Raw genomic sequence first — 19,015 nt, 5'->3', positions numbered from 1 at the left:
ACTCTAACTAACCCTTAAGTGAAAAACCAGATCATCAACAACAAAGAGGCAAATAGCAAAGTGGGGGACTATTTAACAGAGAACAAAGAGTCATAAGAACCAAATGGAATGCATGAAACCTGACTGAATCCTGCATTAATGAAACTCCAGAGAAAACTTCGCAGGGATAACTGGTGAAGCCTGAATACAGAACGTCACACAACATTGCTGTGGTTTGGATGGACACAAAAGTCCCCCAAAATTCCCTGTGTTGGTCTGAATGTAGAGGCTGGACAGTGGGGGGAGTGCAGGAAACGCTGTCCTCTGGCTGTGACACGGCTGTGGCGCTGAAGAACTCACAGTACCTGTGATTATCTACAGAAGACCTGTACAAGATGAGGCAGTCAACAACCCACCATAGACAGCAGAGGGACTTGTGAGGCAGTCAAGGGTTCCTGGGAGAGAGTACCATTTTCTTCCATAGTACATCCACGTGCAGTTGCCAAAACTCCAGAAAATACATCCTAACCCGTGCAAGAAATACTGCCTAAACTCAGAAGGTCACAGAAGCAGAGTTCTGAAAGTGGGAGGAGTACTTGTCGGGAAGGGATGAGAGAAAGAATGTAAAAATGACCAATACATGAAGTGCATGCAAGAAGTTGTCAAAGAATAATATGTTTTTAAAAACATCAGGGAAGGGCTGGGGAGATGGCTCAGTGGTTAAGAGCATTGCCTGCTCTTCCAAAGGTCCTGAGTTCAATTCCCAGCAACCACATGGTGGCTCACAACCATCTGTAATGAGGTCTGGCGCCCTCTTCTGGCCTTCAGGCATATACACAGACAGAATATTGTATACTAATAAATAAATAAATATTAAAAAAAATTCGATTTCTTTAAAAAAAAATCTGGGAAAAAGTGTGAGATTTTAATCATTTTGTGGACAAATGTAATTAAATTTTTATATATATTATAGAATACTATCCAGTTGAAAAGAAAAATAAAATCATGTGTAACAGGAAGGCCGCTCATTTGCTCCTGGCCACTTAGCCCCAAAATAACAACACAGAAACTATATTAATTAAAACACTGTTTGGTTCATTAGCTCTAATGTCTTATTGGCTAACTCTTACATCTTAGTTTAACCCATTTTTATTAATCTGTATATCAACACATGACAGTGGCTTACCGGCAAAGATTTAGCATGTCTTACTCTAATGATGGCTCTGTAGTGGCTCTCCCTGACTCTGCTTTTTTTTCTCCCAGAATTTAGCTTTGTCTTCCCTGACTACCTAAGTTCTGCCCTATCAACAGACCAAGGGAGGGTTTTTTGTTTTGTTTTATTTTGTTTTGTTGTTGTTTTGTTTTGTTTTGTTTTGATTTGATTTTCGAGACAGGGTTTCTCTGTAGATTTTTTTGGTTCCTGTCCTGGAACTAGCTCTTGTAGACCAGGCTGGCCTCGAACTCACAGAGATCCACCTGCCTCTGCCTCCCAAGTGCTGGGATTAAAGGCGTGCGCCACCACCACCCAGCCCAAGGCAGTTTTTTAATTCATTAAGATAACTACAGAACATAGAGGGGACTCCCACATCATTTCCCCCTGCAGAAAGCAGATTAGTCTTCCCCCAGAGAAGAGCACACTAATTGGCTATATCCAATACCTAATGATCAGCCCTGAAAATATACATATAAGTAATATTACATGGCCTCAGCAGGTTATATTTATGTATTTAATAATATATATGCATATACATGTATGAAATGACAATCTATTGAAAAAGAGGCCATGAATTTAAAAGAGAGCAAGGAGTGATAAATGGTAGGGCTTAGAGGAAGGAAAGGGAAGGGGAAATGATATAATTACATTATAATATCAAAAAATAATAATTATAAATAAATAAATCTCCTTGGCTCTCAAACAAAAATCTACATTGGCATTTAACCTCCCAGGTGATACAGGAAGAAATGAGTGGGTTCCCCACAAGGACAAGCCTGATGCTCACTAAAAACAGGCTTCAGGGAAAAGCTCCCCACCCTTCCATCTGCGATGTGAAAAAACTCAAACAGTGTGAAATATGAGGAACAAGCCTTCATCCACTGCCAAACCTGCCAGCACACCTTGATACAGCATTTCCAAACCTCCAGAAACGTGATTACCCAATTGCTGTTTTCATACTTTACCTAGTACAAGGTGTTCATTATGGCATCACAAATGGATTAAGATAAACATAAAACGTACTTCTTAATTAGTGTTAAATTTTGTATTTGACCTCAACTGTATGATTATATAGGAAAATTATTCTTATCCGCAGGATCTGTGTGCTAATGATTTTAGTTATGGTGTTTTTGTTTTGTTTGTTTTTTGAGACAAGTTTTCTCTGTGTAGCCCTTGCTGTCCTTGAACTCACTCTATAGACCAGACCAGGCTAGCTTTGAAGTCAGAGATCCACCTGCCTCTGTCCCAAGTGTCAGGATCAACGACATGCACCACAATGCCTGACTTTAGTTATGATGTCCTAATATACTTTCAAACTACATAAATACGTAAAGAATGAAAACGCACCAATGTTAGAGGGAATCTAAATGACAAGCAATAGACCCACATTCATTGTCCTGCATCTTCAGTTTTTCTGTAGCAAGACGCACTGTCAAAATGAAACACTAAAGCAGAAGACAGAATGAGAAGAACCCAGTGTTACTGAGGCATGGGGAAGAAGACCAGACCAGCCTTCAAATTCCTGAGAGTCAGCTGGTCAGGTCACACAGTTGCTTTAGGGTCAAGGAGAGGTTTGGGTAACCTCAAACGGTACAAGTCAGCACTTAAGTCCCCATATTCTGCCCTAATCTCTCAACCTTACAACTCAAATATAAAAAGGCCAGAGAGATGGCTGCTCTTACAAAGGACCTGAGTTTTGTCCCCAGCACCAATGCTGTTACTCCAGTTGCAGGAATCCAATGCCCTCTCCTGAAGGCCATGGGCACCTGTGCTCACACACAAACACACGAACACACACAGGCACACAAGCACATAAAAACTCATATGCATGCACACACAGTTTCTTTTTTCTTTTCACCTTAAAAATAAATTTTAAGAAAATAACCACACGAAAATAGAAAAACTTATAGGCCAACAGGACAAAAAGTAAGATTCAAGGCATCTAATCAAATGTCTCTTACACAGGGACAAACAACAAACATTAACTCTTTATTGTACAAAACACCTAAAAGCCCTTTCCAAGGGGCAGAGTTAAGAGCACTCTTCCTTCCAGAGGACCGCGGGGACTCACAACCATCTGCAACTCCAGTTCCAGAAGATCTGACACCCTCTCCTAACCTCTGTGGGCAGCAGGCATGCATACAGTGCACATGCCTACATGAATGCAGGCAAAACATGTACACACATAAAATAAATTTTTTTTAAAAAAATTAATCCTTCAGAAAGGAAACAAAGGAAGATATGGCTAGTAATAAATTCATAAGAAATAAACACAAAGTCTATTTATTTTAATAACTACTAAAGCTCAGTTTTCACCTCAGGTATCAGTATAAAAATGCTTTGATGAGAGAACCCATGTTCAACACTCTTGCACCCACATGACATCCCACAACTATCTGTAACTCCGGTTCCAGAGAATCCAATGTTCCCTTCCAACCTCTCCAGGTACTTCACACAGATATACACAAGCCAAACACCCATACACAAGAAATTTTTAAAAAAAAATAAATAAATGAAATCTTCCATGAATCTACACAAGTTAGATACATTCAAGTAAGCTTAATATTGTGTGTGTGTGTGTGTGTGTGTGTTAACACAAGAATGGAAAATCTTCAAACTAAAATACTAACCAGAACATAGGGGAACATCCTAGGAAGATTTCCTACTGGTGAAAAGAAAGACCTCTTTTTTAAGAGAGAGCAAAGTAAAGCCACTTACGATATAAAAGTAAAGACCAGTTACTTTCGCTTCCATAAATTCCGGGAAGTCATGTGCTAGTGAACCCATAATTAGATGTCATATGGGGCTCTAGAGGCCCACTGAGAAGTTGGAGGCTCACTCTCAGATGATCACAGTGGGTGAGGGTGGGCTAGCTCAGGCAAAGAGACAGCTGATTTTCCTAAGGTAAGGAGCCATCTGAAGAGCCTGCTAGTGACATGGGGAAATGAGATGTGAGGTGCTTTCTTTTTTTCTCTCTCTTTTCTTTCCTCCTGTCAAGGCTCACAGGACTTTGAGTTTCTTGGGTGTAAAAGGGAAGAAAATAAAATTCAAACATGAACAGTTTTTTTTGTTTGTTTGAATTTAAATACCACTTAAATGACTGGTATGACTAAGCAGAACACAGAAAAAAATTACCATTGGATTAGGTATTATACAAAAATGAACTTAACAGAAAATAACAGATAGACATGCTAGATAAAACACAGGTTCTCACTATGTAGCCCTGTCTGGCCTGAAAATTGCTATAGACCAAGCAGACCTCAAGCTCAGAACGATCCACCTGCCTCTGTCTCCTGAGTGCTTAGATGTGCACCACCATAACCAGCATATTTGTAATACATACTAGTTAATGCTTTGTTAAAGCTTTTCCCCAACAATGATTATTATATACCTTTTAATTAATTATTAATTTAATTTCAAATCACTTCAGTGATGTGGGATGTCCTTATATGTGTTGCTTTTATTGGGTGATGAATAAAGCTGTTTTGGCCAATGGATTAGCAGAATAAAGCCAGGCAGGAAATCTGAACAGAGATATACAGAGTAGGCAGAGAGATTCAAGGAGACTTCATGTAGCTACTGAAGAAGAAAGAACACTACTCGTAAGTCACAGCCTCATGACAAACACATTAGTAGAAATGGGTTAATTTAAGATATAAGAGCTAGCTAAGAATATGCCTGAGCCTTTGGCTCAGTGTTGTAATTAATATAGTTTTGTGTGATTATTCACATCTGGGTGGCCAGGAAATGAAAGCACAGTCTCAGTTTACACTTCAGAGTCTTTCTAGAAATACAGAAAACAAAATCAAGAATGAGATTTTCAGTAGGAAAAGCATGTTGACCCTTGGGATATCAGTATGGCGATTTCTCAGAAAATTAGCAAATAACCTTCCTCAAGACCCAGCAATACTACTTTTGAGTATATATCCAAAGAATGCTCAATCGTGCCACAAGGATATGTGCTCAACTATGTTCATAGATAGCAGCATTGTTCATCATAGCCAGAACCTGGAAACAACCTAAATGCCCCTCAACTGAAGAATGGATAAGGAAACTGTGGTACATTTACACAATGGAGCACTACACAAAAGTAGTACGACAGCTTGAATTTTGCAGGCAAATGGATGGAGCTAGAAAACATCATATTGAGCCAGGTAACCCAAGACCCAGAAGGACAATTATCACATGTACTCACTCATAAGTGGTTTTTAAACATAAAGCAAAGAAAACCAGCCTACAAATCACAATCCCAGAGAACCTAGACAACAATGAGGACCCTAAAAGAGACATACATGGATCTAATCTACATGGGAAGGAGAAAAAGACAAGATTTCCTGAGTAAATTGGGAGCATGGGGACCATGGTAGAGGGTTAAAGAGGAGGGGAGAGGTAGAGAGGGGAGCAAAGAAAAAATATATAGCTCAATAAAATCAATATAAAAGAAAAGCATGCTGAGTTTGGTATCAGGCATTTGAAAATATAGGACTGATAGGCGCACAGGCTGAAAAAGCAATATGGGTATTGAGATTCTACCAATCAAAAGTATTAGTTGAAAAAACTAATCTGATCACAAGGGCCACATGCAAAATGTATTAAATGACAAGCAAAAATAAATTACACACAAAATGGTAGTAGCCTTCTGAAGTATAATAATCTAATATAAAAAGCACTAAAATGTTAACACAAAACTATTACAAACAGGTTCAGAGGCCAAACCAAAAGTTTTTAGCAATTTACTGAGAACAACAGTAAAGTAATCCTACCTTACTACTACCATTGATGGCCATGTCTTAGCTAAAGGAGCAGGTCCATGGTGAGGAATTACACATTAAGGATGAAGAAGACACTTGAGAAAGTGTGCAGTGAAGTTTCACAGGAGTGACCATAGGTCTAGCCAAAAGAACTGGGCTGTAAGAAGAAAGGTAAGGAGTCAGAAGTACTCATCACAGAGGAGAGAGATAAATATGTACATGTGAAATGCAGTGAGGTTCTTATTAGAATCTAATGGCCACTTTTTCCCCTTCACCACCTAAGACAACCACATGGACCTAACTTGCCTGCCCACCGCTTTCTCCCTTTTCTCTCCTTCCACAGTTGCCCAGATGCTTACCCCTTTCTTTGACACGCAACCCACCTAGTCCCAGCTCTGAAGAGCCTGTTTTTGGTTTTCTCCATTTTCAAAGCATAAAACTAACTTCAAGCTGGAAGCACAGCAGAAACAGTGAGGTACTACCCTTATTTAAAAATGCTACATGTGGTGAGGTTAAATCTCAGGCAGCCCCACCCCTAGACAAAGAACTACATGTAAGTAACACCTACAGAGAAAGAGTCTTCCTTAGTTAGAGCTCCCTAATTTATTATCCAATACCAAGTGGTCAGCCCAGAAATCATGTACATACATGCAACAGTAAACAGACCCGACAGGTTGTGTTTGTGTTTATATATTTGTGCATGTGCACAAAGGTGCACACACACACACATGCACACTATTTGATCAAATTTGATCAAATATAACCAAAGAAAACAGGTCATGAATTTGAGAAGGAGTAAGGGGAGGCTAAGGAAAGGTTGGAGGGATGAAAGAGAAAGGGCAAAATGATATAACTATATTTTAACTACAAAAAACTGGAGTGAAAAGCCACAGTCAGAAGTAGTAATTAGGTATGCAAAAGATGACAAAGGGTTAATGAAAACTTTCCCAACAAAGACATATTTTCTGTCTCAAATGCTTTAGAACATATTCATTGATTTGGCAGGTTTTATCTCAATTCTTGGAAACTAAGAGGCCTCTTGGTTGTGGTCTTTCCTTTATCACTGATGTCCAGTTACAGTGATCCCTTTGAATTCACATGGATTAGTCCTGGGACCCCTGCAGATGCTCAGGTCCTTTATATAAAACAGCACAGAGCAGGGGAGTGGGTTCCACCCAAAGAAAACCCACACTAACATGCCAGCCTACTTAAGTTCGTACTGCCAGGACACATCAAGAGAGATAAAATGGGAGGCAGACAGCAGACTACAAACAAGTGTGAGAGTCAGCGAGCCTGGAGAACCCAACATAGTTTGGCAGAACAAGAGAGACCTTGCCTCAAACCAAACAATGCAAAAACCAACTCCTCAAAGTTGTCCTCTGACTTCCATATGCACCCCACCACATGTACACATGACAACAGTTTTAAGTAAAAATAAAACAGATGTGGCACAGTATTGCATAAAAACTGCCCACATCATCCTAAATACGTTAAGCCCTCTCTAGGTTACTAATACATATTACAGTATAAATGTTATGTATCAGTTGGTACACAATATACAGTATTTTGGAGGAATAAGTACAAGGAAAGAACAAATCTGTGCATTACAATACAAACACTTGTTTTTTTGTTTTTTTGTTTTTTTTGGTTTTTTGAGACAGGGTTTCTCTGTGGCTTTGGAGCCTGTCCTGGAACTAGCTCTGTAGACCAGGTTGGTCTCGAACTCGCAGAGATTCGCCTGCCTCTGCCTCCCGAGTGCTGGGATTAAAGGCGTGTGCCACCATCGCCCGGCTACAAACACGTTTTTAATATGACATCTTTGAGCAATAACAGCCTGAATCCACACAAACATCTGTACGAATAGAAGGACTGTATTACGTGCTCTACAACCTTGTAACTTTTTTCTCTTCTGCCTCATAGAAACCTTCTGTTTCTAACTCTGGATTATAATCTTCTGTCCTCTCCTCTCCTCATCCCCACCCCACGTGTGTGTGTGCACGGGCGTGCGTGTGTGTGTGTGACAAGTGTGGAAGCCAGAGGATAACTGGCTAACTTTGCAGAGTTGGCTCTCTCCTTCCACCTCCATGTGGGTCCTAGAGGTCATCAGGGGAGCACAGCAAACGCTTTTCACCCACTGAGCCATCTCTCTGGCCCATCTTATTTTTATTTATTTATTTACTGCCATTCCCCTTGACTTTAATAAGACCCAATGGCATTTCACACATGTCACCAGAAACATCTGCCTTCCTTCCAGTCACGAAACTGACATCAGTCACATTCTCCAAGTCTTCCACTCTCCCAGTGATCTCCACATCTCCAAATATACCTTCACTGCCTCCAAACATTTTATTTCTTCTAGATTTGGCATGGTTCTCAATGCTAACGTGACTGCAAATCTAACCTCCGTAGAATTTAAAATGTCATTAAATCCCTCTTCTTGCATTAAACTGTAAATGGGGGAAGGAATTTCTATCTTGTTAATGTCCTGCACACCACATCTGAGACACAGCAGCCGCCAAGCGAGTGTAACTGAATGAGCTCCATCATAAAGTGAATTACAGTTCTCTCTGATGAGTACACAGTGGCAGAAAGTAAGGCTTCTGAATGAGTTCCTGTAGGTGGAAAAATGTATAATTGAAAATATTTAAATAGGAATTTTAGTCATCACTTCTTTTATATTCTTTCAGAAAAGCACACAAGTTATACCATAGCAATATAGTATATATTATTAGGGCATAAGACAACTTGCAGAAGCAGGGGCTCTTCCAGCACATGGACTCCTGGGATTGAACTGGCAAGCACCTTTACCAGATTAGTCATTTCACTGGCTCTCATTTTTTATGTTTCTCTCCTTTTTTCTTTTAGATTTTATTTTTTTTAAATGTTTAAGTAAGGTCTCATTATGTAGCCATGGTTGACTGGAACACTCTATAGACCAGACTGGCCTCAAACTCTCTGAGATCTGCCTACCTCTGAGATCTGCCTGCCTCTGACTCCTGGGTGCTGAAACTGACGAGTGCCACCAAGCCCTGTGTACATTAGTTTATGTAAACCACATGTCTGTATGTATGCCACATATGGACAAGTACCCAAGGGGGCCAGAAGGGGCATTGGACGCCTGGAAGCATATGGAGTCACAAGCAGTTAGGAGTCACCTGACATTGGTGCTGGGAACTGAACTCAAATTCCCAGGAAAAGCAAGTGTTCCTAATCTCCAATATTCCCATTTTTAATATTTCTATGGAATCAAATGCAGCAAGTGTGTACGAATGTATGCACTGTATAAGTAATTAGTTCCTTTCCAAATATATCACCATATCAGAGTAATCCACTCAGTTTTTAATATTTAAATGTTTGACTCTCTTGCCAGTGCTGTAACTGGGTTATTTAGAATTTCACGTTTTCATCTTTTGCTGTGGTATGGTCATGCTCAACACACTACATGGAACAGAGAAAACTATTCAACTGATCCAGGCTCAATACTGAGCAGTCAAATGTTTCCTCGAGACAGCCAGTCAAAGCACCAATGTGGTTTCTCTTAATCTCTAGCTAAGTCTTCTCTATCATTTTTCAGTGGAGAAGCATTTTCATTAATATTGAAGTGGATTCATTTCAAAATGAATTACTGATGATGTGTTCAAGCAGGACTTTATTATACTATAGATTTGTGAAGAAATGGGGTTCTTTGTGTTGCTTCATATGCATTATCATGGTTACCAGAACCCAGCATGGATTCCCACAGCACAGCTGGACACGGATGAGTCCTCTGTGGCACCCCTTTATCTTCCCCACCAACTGATTTGTGTGATGCCACAGGTCCTCATCTCTCACACACTCAGACCAAATGGAATTCCCATTTCTCAAATGTGTTTTTCTTCACAGATGGGGATTAGGTGGAGCCAGAGCAGCACTTGGGGGAGGAATGTAGAAGAAGCAAAGGTACAATGATATCCACAAAAGGACAATGTTGAAAGTAGAGATGGTATCTCGCTAAGGAGAAAGAGCAGTTTAGAATATCTTTATTCCAGCCCTCTCTCCTGGAATGCAAATCCACTGACTATACATGCAGCCACCCTGCCCTATCATATGATCTGTCAAAAACGACAGGACGAGGAAACACTGCTGTGACATGCCTCTGGCTACTATTTTTGCTGCGATTAACTCTAGGTAGGGCTCTGATACAGGACTTGTTAGTATATGAATCTGAACTCTAACGGGCTTGTGCTGGTGAGATGGTTTAGGGGGTAAGAACAGCTGTTCTGCAAGCATGAGAACCTGAGTTTGAATCCCCATCCCCTGTGTAAAACAGCTAGGCAGGCTGGCCCACGTCTGTAGCTTTAGCACTGTGGGGCAGAGATGGGCAGAACCGCAAAGCTCACTGCCCGAACCAGCCTACACTAGACAGCTTCAGTTCAGCGGCAGACCCTGTCTCAAGGCAATAAGGCAGAGGGCGATACAGAAATACACCCCATGTCCTGCTGTGGTGTCCACATGTGTCTCACAGGTGTACACATAGGCACACCCACATGCATGTACCTCAGCGACACACCCAGAGACAGACCCACAACTATAGCAAACTAGCAGTGGATGGCAGGCCAAGATGAACAGCAAACTAGCATTCTCACTTCCTACGATGATACAGAAGACAAATAACTGTTTTAATTACAATTTCACTCAAATATGTGCTGACAACTATTAGCCATGTGACCAAAAACAGACCAAAAATCTTGCCTCCATGGAGATTATACTTTAAAAAGGAAAATCAAAAATAATTTTAAAAAAAAATTTTAAAACTAGCTGTGACAATCACTACAGAGAAGAAACTCAGTTATGAAGCTTGGGAGAGGTAGACTAATGGTAACATAACAGAGACCCGAAGAAGATAAAGATAGGAGTTATACCTACAGGAAGGAGTTATACCAAGACCTGGAGAAAAAGCACTGCAGGCCAAGGGGGAGAGAATACAGAGTCTCTGTTTAAGGTGCAGCAAGGAGGCCTGTGTGTGGAGAATGGTGGAGGGAATAAAAATGTTAGCAAAGGTCCTGCAGCGAAGTGACAAGGACCACAAACTGTGGCTCATCTGCAGAGCCTGTGCTGTCCCCTGAAGACTGCGGGAAGGGCCAGCTTCTCAAATGGATGAAAGGCTGCTCTGGAGAGCAGCACACCAACAGAGTCTCACTAGGAGTCATGCTAAAGAAAAATGATGCTGAACTAGGATGAAGGAAGTGGAGGTGTAAGAATTAGATTTCAGAATGGTTTTGAAGCAAGAAAGAATATGTTGAATGATTGTGTGGGAGACATTAAAGAAAACGAACTAAGGATTACTTCAAAGATTAGGGTTTAAGCAAAATAACGATGGTGCTGCCACTTTTAGATGGGGAGTATGGTTTCATAATATGACGTCTGTCATCTGAGTTCACAAATCACCTTGGCACTCTCCTTTGTGCACAGTGTGATGCTACCAAAAAAGCCCCCACCAGCCAAGTGCGGGAAATCCTCCCAAGCTGCACAGGAAGAACACAGACAGACCTCAGACATACTCAGCCTCACTGAGAGAACAGATTCGATCCCTACGACATCAGCAAGCCCGCAAGCACTGAGTGTCACAGAACTCAAGCACCAGCCTAACTATGTGGCAAGCAGGAAGCTTTGGAAGCCAGAAATGCTCTCTTGCCCTGCAACCTCCCAGACACCAGCATATGGGAATCTTTACCTGTGTATAAACTGCAGAATGCAGGGTTCCCTAGCTCTCGCTTTAAAAGAAAAAAGTAATACTTAATAAAGTCAATTACTATGACTCTATTGAATCATCAAAAGTTTGAAGAGACAGCTTAAGTTTTTTTTAATTAAATTTATTTCCTTTTACAGAAGTAGATCCTTAAATTTGCAAATGTTTCAAGAAATGACTTTATCAAATGCCAAAATTCTACAGGACTTAAAACTTTTGTTCAATATTCATTTCTAACCATCCTTCTGTGTAAAATGACTGATTAAAAGCATTCTCAAAAGTCATAAAGCACACCTTTAATCCCAGGACAGAGGAGGCTAAGGCAGGCCAATCTCCGTTTGAGGCCAGCATGGTCTACATGGTGAGAAACACATCTCAGAAACTTAAAACTGAATTTTAAAAGAAGTAAGTGCACTCCCATTTGAGCAATGTAATTTTACAGACACTCCTTTGACTGGGCCAATGTAAGGAGCATTTTAAGGTACTAAGTGCCTAGTATATAAAGACTCCTAAAACAGTTACACTGCAGAGACAGTTTTCACCATAAAACTAATTGCCATTTTTCTATAATAATTGATGCCATTTAGAACAAATACTGTAGTGTTTTCAGTCAAGTGCTTTTTGCTGCTGGCTAACATTTGCTGCAACTTTTAAATGTTGGTTTCTTCATTATCAATTACACGAAATCAGCATAATAGCATTTTCTATTATATTACAAGAACAACCAGAAAACACAGGACAGACTTTCATTTAAGGAAAGAGGAATTCCCTTGATCTCAACAATAAAATGGCAAGCATTTGTCACAGATAAGTCATAGACATTTCTGATGACTTTTTTCAATACTTAAAGTAAATCCAAGTTTGTTCCTCTAGTGATAAGACTGTCAACACCTCCATTCTGATAAACCTGGGTGGGAAAGAAGACTAAATCACAGCTGGCATCTAGAAACCGCACTAGACTGTCACACATGCAAACATCTTGTACTTGGATGGGGAAAAAACATGGAGAATCACTAACTTAATCAAAACATGTGCAGCAGGATGGGACAGTCACTGCCACATAGTTCAACTAAGGCCTAGTGGAGGGCTTACTCAGTGCACCCAACATCCACAAGCTGTCTGCACATTTAAACTGTTTTCTTTTAAAAACTAGAATCCCATAATTAAACAGTTTAAACTTTAAACAGACTAAGTGAATGAGATCCAAAGTGGGAGTGCTAAGAAGAAATTTAAGAAAATCAAATTTAGCCAGGCAGTGGTGGCACATGCCTTTAATCCCAGCACTTGGGAGGCAGAGGCAGGTGGATCTCTGTGAGTTCAAGGCCAGCCTGGTCTACAAGAGCTCGTTCTGTAACAGGCACCAAAGCTACAGAGAAACCCTGTCTCAAAAAGCCTAAATAAATAAATAAATAAAATTTACCTTCTCTCTATGGATTTTAATTCAATACTTTCCAATGAAAGGAATTTACAGCACACTCAACCAACAACAAATGGCATCCCAAAGCTAAAGAAAATATTTTAAGAATTGCAACTATTGATCTGATGAGGGGGAGGGGGAACAGTCCTTAGGGAAGAGAGAGGAAGGTAAATACAAGAGGAAGGAGGGAGGTAAAATAATATGGATGGCTGAAAAAGTCACAAAGAATTAAACTATTAACTAATAAAAAAAAAACTATAATGCACATAATTCAGTGTGTGTGTAGTTTTAATGAACTTTTTTCATCTGGGATTACAGATGAAAAAAGAGCCAAAGACCACCTAACAAAAGCCAAAATCCCCAATACCAGAAATAAGAAGCCCTCTTTTAATTGTTAGCTAGGACTGTCAGAGCTCTTGGTTACACCCGAGAGGTGGAAGAGGCTACCCCTATGCACTTCAGAATCAGGATCCAGAGGCCCTGATCTGAGAAACTGATCTGAGTGCCCCTTCCCTGAGGACCAGCTTTGCTGGTACCAGAAGGTGCTTGCCCACATTCTCTGTGTTCTCCTCCCTCCTCACCTCTCTCTCTCTCTCTCTCTCTCTCTCTCTCTCTCTCTCTCTCTCTCTCTCTTTTCTTTCTCCCTCTCTTCCTCTCTCTCGCCCTCTCTTTTTCTTCCTCCCTCTCCCCTCCCCCCCCATCACCTTCTGAAGCTGTAAGCAAGACCCCAGTTAAATGCTTTCTTTTATAATAGTTGCCTTGGTCATGGCATCTCTTCAGTGAAAGAGTTCGAACTAAGACAGAACCATCCTGCTAACACCAGAACAGATGAAAAGTGATGTAAAGAGCTGAACACAAAGGCTGAGCACTTCCTAACTTCAGGCATTTTTACTTACATTGTCTCCTTTTCTCTGCATAACTACTGTATGAGGTAATTCTATCTTACTCATTTAATAGAAGAGGAAACTATGATTTGATGATATTAAGTAATTTGTCCAAGATCCCACAAAAGAGAAACTGGAGCTGAAGCCCGAGTTATATGGCTTCAAAATAAACCGTTCTTCTTTTCACTGCACTTTCCCAACCTGGCAGGCAACTCTGTCATTAAAATTTCCAGACTTTTAATTAATACTTACTGAGGAAAGAGATAATATCAAGCTTCTAATGGATGGTAATAATATAGACTGATATTAGTCATAGTTTTATAACTACAGATGAAGATTTGAGAAATAATTACAAGTTATGCATGATGTTACATTCTTTAAAGCTGAATATGTAAGGCCCCTAGAATGGGGATATTTTTTTAATTTATTTTCTTAGAAAGGAACTAAGTAAACTTCAGTTTACTTGTATAATTTTGAATTTCCAAAGCTTTTGATGACCCCATAATGTGGTAGTCATACATCAGTAACTACAAGCATTATTAGCATGCTTGTTCTGACAGAGTAAGAAAAAAGCGGCTACTTTATTCTGATTTCTCTGTTTTAGCTCTAATACGTCCTCTATTCTGTTTTTCCCCAGATCCGGAAGCGGCTAAGTTAGTGTAGCCAAGCCTCAAACTCAGGAACTCTCTAACACAGATGCAGATGTAGATACACTGGACGGTATACACCAGTCTGTCGGAACTGACAGTATCGTGTGGTACACGGCAAGCTTCGGTTATTTTCAGAACGTTAACTATGACAGAACTACTTTTCTTCTCTGTATCTTCTCAACTGACTTTGCAGAACTCATCCTGAGTAACTAGATGAAAATGGGAATAAAAAGAGTAAGGAGGAGGAGAGGCAGGGAAAGCGGCACTCTGGTGCAAACCTAGCATGCGAGTCACCATTGCCAAGTTAGCTGAATTCACTCAAGTTCAGAACTGTGCCCTTCTTCTCTCTGATGTATACACCACAATCAATATGCCCCAAAACAATTAAAACCTTATCCACTTGTAAGTTCTGATAACTACCTCTTAAACATTTGAGAAATTAAGTGTGTACAAAGATAGGTATAAAGTCTTTCTGAAATTTAAAAGGTCACAAATATTTAAGAAAAATTTCCCTAAGATTGAAAAGATACAATTACTACATGTATCTAAATGAATGCCATTTCCACTTTTGTTTCTTTGTCAGAAACTGAAGTTCTGTGTGAAGATCTTCCGTTATTCACGCTATGACACAACACTGAAGAGAGTTGAGTCTTGCTGAAACACTAGTGAACCTAGTGAACACGGTGACTCGGTATCCGCGTAGTTATTTTCTTAAGCTGCATTTGCAAATTCTTTCCCATCACAAAATACATTCTTCCAAAACAATCTTGCATAAGATTGGTCCAGTTTATTCAGTTACATGATTAAAACACTGAATAAGCGATCATTCCTTGGTTCTCACTCCGAAAGATGTACATCATGGTGCAAAACTGCCATCTACTAACATAAAGCCACGCTTAGAACAGAACACTGGCGTCTAAGACAAGTTTGCAGGCTCTTTCCTGTGACTACCACAATGACATTGCTAATCTTGGCGTAGATACAAAGATCTGTCTTTCCACACCTCACAAACCCACACTGAGTAGTGCTTCATGGAACTAAACTACTACTGCCTTTTTCCTGCTACTATTTAGTTTTACTATTTCCACTTATAAACAAGGACCTTACAATATTTTGTTCTTCTATACAGTTATGTTAACGTTTCCAATCTGATCGTTTCAGTTCCTCTGCTGTTAATATTTACTATGGAACAGCTATTAAAAGGTACTGCGGCCACATTAAACAAGCACACCTCACTTTTTCTAACTTTTGACAGGAGCGGAAAAGACCGTGAATCTGAAGTGTTCACAGGCAAGTTAGAGCGACAGGGCAACCAAGAATGAAATTCGAGTATCTCGTCCAGAAATGCCTGGACTACTTCTCCCACGCCAATGACATCTACCTTTGAAGCAGAGCTGACGCTGCATTTACAGGACACTACATAATCTCAGCTAGTGTATATTAATACTGTCAATGCAGAAAAGAAACAGATCTTCGCCAAAGGTCTTTTATGGAAGAAAACCGAAAGTGTTTCCAAGAATGCCTATGTACTCTCTTAAAACATCCCTGGGACCTTTGAAAACCCTTAACTCGAGGGCTATCAGAAAATCTTTTCTTGGCTGTAAAATAGACACTCAACCTTTTATATCCTGTGGCTCTTCCACTACCATCATAAATCCTGGGGAGGTGTGTATACAAACAGTCCCTGCACCCGACAATGCATTTTGCAATACTATTTTCCCCTTTAATCCTGTTCCCATTTCACATATGGAGCGCAAAATTTTTTAGATATCAACCACTAAAATAGTGTCGGCCTTATCTTCAATTTTTTTTAAATTCTACTTTAATATGCAGCAACTTCAGGTGAATTTTTCTTAAAATGCCTGAAAACTCCTTTACAAGCTGGAGTAGCATATGTTTGAGTGATGGTGAGACTACTGTGCACATGTAAGTTTCTTCAGAAGGCGAAATAGTCAGTTTCATTGTACTGACATCACAAGGTGCATGAAAATGAAAGGCTGCCCTACCCTTCGCAAATTTAGGCTGCAATGGCATCCCCAACCATATCACAAATGCAAAGTACCAAATCGACCACCTCATGGAAACTTAGCGCTGAACTCTAACTCTTCTGAAAAGCGTCCTCGCTCTTACCAAACCTAACGTCATGTTTCAGAGAGCTGTTCCTAGGAGGACACAAGGGTGCCTCCAGACACCTCAGACCCCTAAACAGCCCCTGGGGCAAAAAAAAAAAAAAAAAAATCACCCCTGACTGCCGGCTTCACACCAGGAGTCTAGATCTGGTTCAGACTCCTGAAGGACAGCCCTGAACAAGAGGGGCAATGGGACATGAAGCTGGACAAGAGGCGAGACAGGGTTAGTGGGTCCCGATGTGAAGGGGCTGCGGGGACACGAGGGGCTGGGTACCCCAGAACAGGGCGACCAGGGGAGGAGCCCCAAGAGTTCTGGGCACCGTGAGCGACCGGCGATGAGCGCCAGTAGGGAGCGGGTGCGGACTCGCAGCGCCGCAGCCCCCAACCCCGCCCCACGCCCCGCAGACCCGCGACCCGCGACGGGGCGGGGCCAGGCGCCCGCCACGGCCGGCACCGCCCCCTCAGCCTCCGGGTGCGGACGGGTGGGAGGGGCAGGCCTGGCGGGCCGGGTGAGCAGCCGGACCAAAGCCCAACCCAGAATGTTCCGTCGCGGGGAGGATGGGGCGAGTGACCCCGCAGCCCCGGGCGGGGTCGGAGCCGGCTGAGGGCGGTGGAAGAGCCTCCGAGCAGCCCTCGCCCGCTGGGCCAAAGCCCGGCGCCCCGCTGCGGGCGGGGACGGTTGCCCCCGGTGCTGAGCTCGCCTTCCGGCCTCCTTCCCACCTCCCGGGGCGTTGCCCGGGGCAACAGTGCCTACCGACGGCGGCGTGAAACGCACCTACCTAGAACCTGACAAGCAGGAGCCCCTCAGACCCGGGAGCCAGTCGCCAACCGGCGTCACGGGGGCTGCCCCAGCCAATAGGCGCCGCCGTCACGAACCTCTACAGCCAATCCCGCTACACTCCGGTCTCCGGGCACCCTGAGTCCTCAGCCAATGAGCAAGGGCGAGGGGCGGGCGCTGCCGCCGGTCCCAACCCCCTCCTCTACTACCTCCCAGGAGGCGGGCGCGGCCCATTGGCCTGGGCCCGCGAGGGGCGGGGCTTAGCGGGTGGGAAGCGGGCTGGGGTTGCGGGCGCGGAGGCGTGGGCCGTGGCCGCCGCCCTGTGGGCCGCTTCTCCACCGGGCTGGTCCTCGCGACTCTCCCTCTTTGAGGAGCCCGGTTCTCCGAGCCCAGCTATCGGGATGGTCGCGGAGGCAGAGGTGGCCTGACAGGAAACTCGGGGAGGCTCGCAGGGCCGAAAGCCGGGAAATGGCCTGGCCGGGTGATAAACTGGGGCCACCGGGAAGGGTCAGCCCCGCGCTCCGGCCGGAAAGGAGGCGTGCCTAGACGTGGAGCGCCCGCGGGGTACGGGCGGGTGCGGCGTCTCCTCCCCACCCCGAGCGGGCTCGGCACCGGACTCTTCCTCTACCTTCCCGCGCTTTGCTTGCCTGTGCTGTAACGTGGATTCCTTTAAATCGGCTTTGCATTTCTGCAGCGCGCTCAGCACTAGTCTCTTCTCACTCCTGTGCTCCCGGTGCCTGCGACGCTGAGGATCTGAGAGGCTTCTGGGCACATGGATGCTGTTGCTAGGTGTTAGGCGGGTCCTGGGAGCGGTCCCCTCCAAAGTACTTACCTCTAGGAAAGTCTGGAAAGCGAGAACTCAGACTGATCGGCTCTTCCAGTGAGGGCGGTTTTTCGAAGCTCTCTTCGGCAATTTGGTGCAAAATGAGTAATGTGGACTGAACAGATCTTATTAGGTGATCTGGAGCTCTGTGATAGGTGTTACTCGTCACTAAGCGTCACTCCCGTATTGCTGTAGCACGCTTTTTAAGGCATTGTATCCTGTACGTGAGCTCAGCCACATTGGTTGCAAGCAGCAATTCTAACAACTTCATTTCCACTCCCACCCTTAAAAACTTTTGAGTTAGGTGAGAGCCAAAGAAGAAAGATGAATACTTTTCATTCTAAATGACTGTTCACTTAAGTCCGTTTCAGGGCCCAAGAAACCAAACATACTGTAAGGACACATAGATGTTTATGCCTTCCTGTTAAAAATGGATGAGATTCTCTCCCCTTATTCTCAGAAAACAATTATTAAGTACTCTTAGCAGATTCATGATCCAGGGATATCTTCCTCAAGAACTTGGAAGATACAGGGGTGTGAATCAGTGTTTGAGCACTTAAAACCCTGGTTGAACCCCACTAAGAGTAGGGGGAACCCCTTACCTGGGGACAACAAACAAACCTGGGAACCAGTATCTCTCAAAGTTCAGAGACACCAACAGAT

The 19,015-nt window shown here is 42.6% G+C and overlaps 1 protein-coding gene across 5 annotated transcripts in view; it reads right to left on the bottom strand.

The window, feature by feature from the left end:
* The window catches only part of Fer (FER tyrosine kinase), a 310,511-nt gene extending 291,939 nt beyond the window's left edge, over positions 1–18,572 (bottom strand). Inside the window, exons 1-2 of one of the 5 annotated variants that reach the window (XM_050153486.1) lie at positions 18,362–18,380; positions 5,956–6,100 (exon numbers count right to left, since the gene is read on the bottom strand). The gene's annotated coding sequence lies outside the window, so the exon portion shown is untranslated. Of the gene's footprint in view, positions 1–5,955; positions 6,101–17,530; positions 17,639–18,361 lie in introns of those variants that run through there. The other 4 variants (XM_050153482.1, XM_050153484.1, XM_050153485.1 and 1 more) reach the window with 4 other exon arrangements.
* Positions 18,573–19,015: the final 443 nt, after the last annotated feature.

Source organism: Alexandromys fortis, unplaced genomic scaffold (genome assembly GCF_014885135.2).
Source record: "Alexandromys fortis isolate MF-2015 unplaced genomic scaffold, M_Fortis_MF-2015_v1.1 scaffold_61, whole genome shotgun sequence".
Taxonomy (NCBI): Eukaryota; Metazoa; Chordata; class Mammalia; order Rodentia; family Cricetidae; genus Alexandromys; species Alexandromys fortis.
This window is presented reverse-complemented; position numbering and strand designations above follow the sequence as displayed.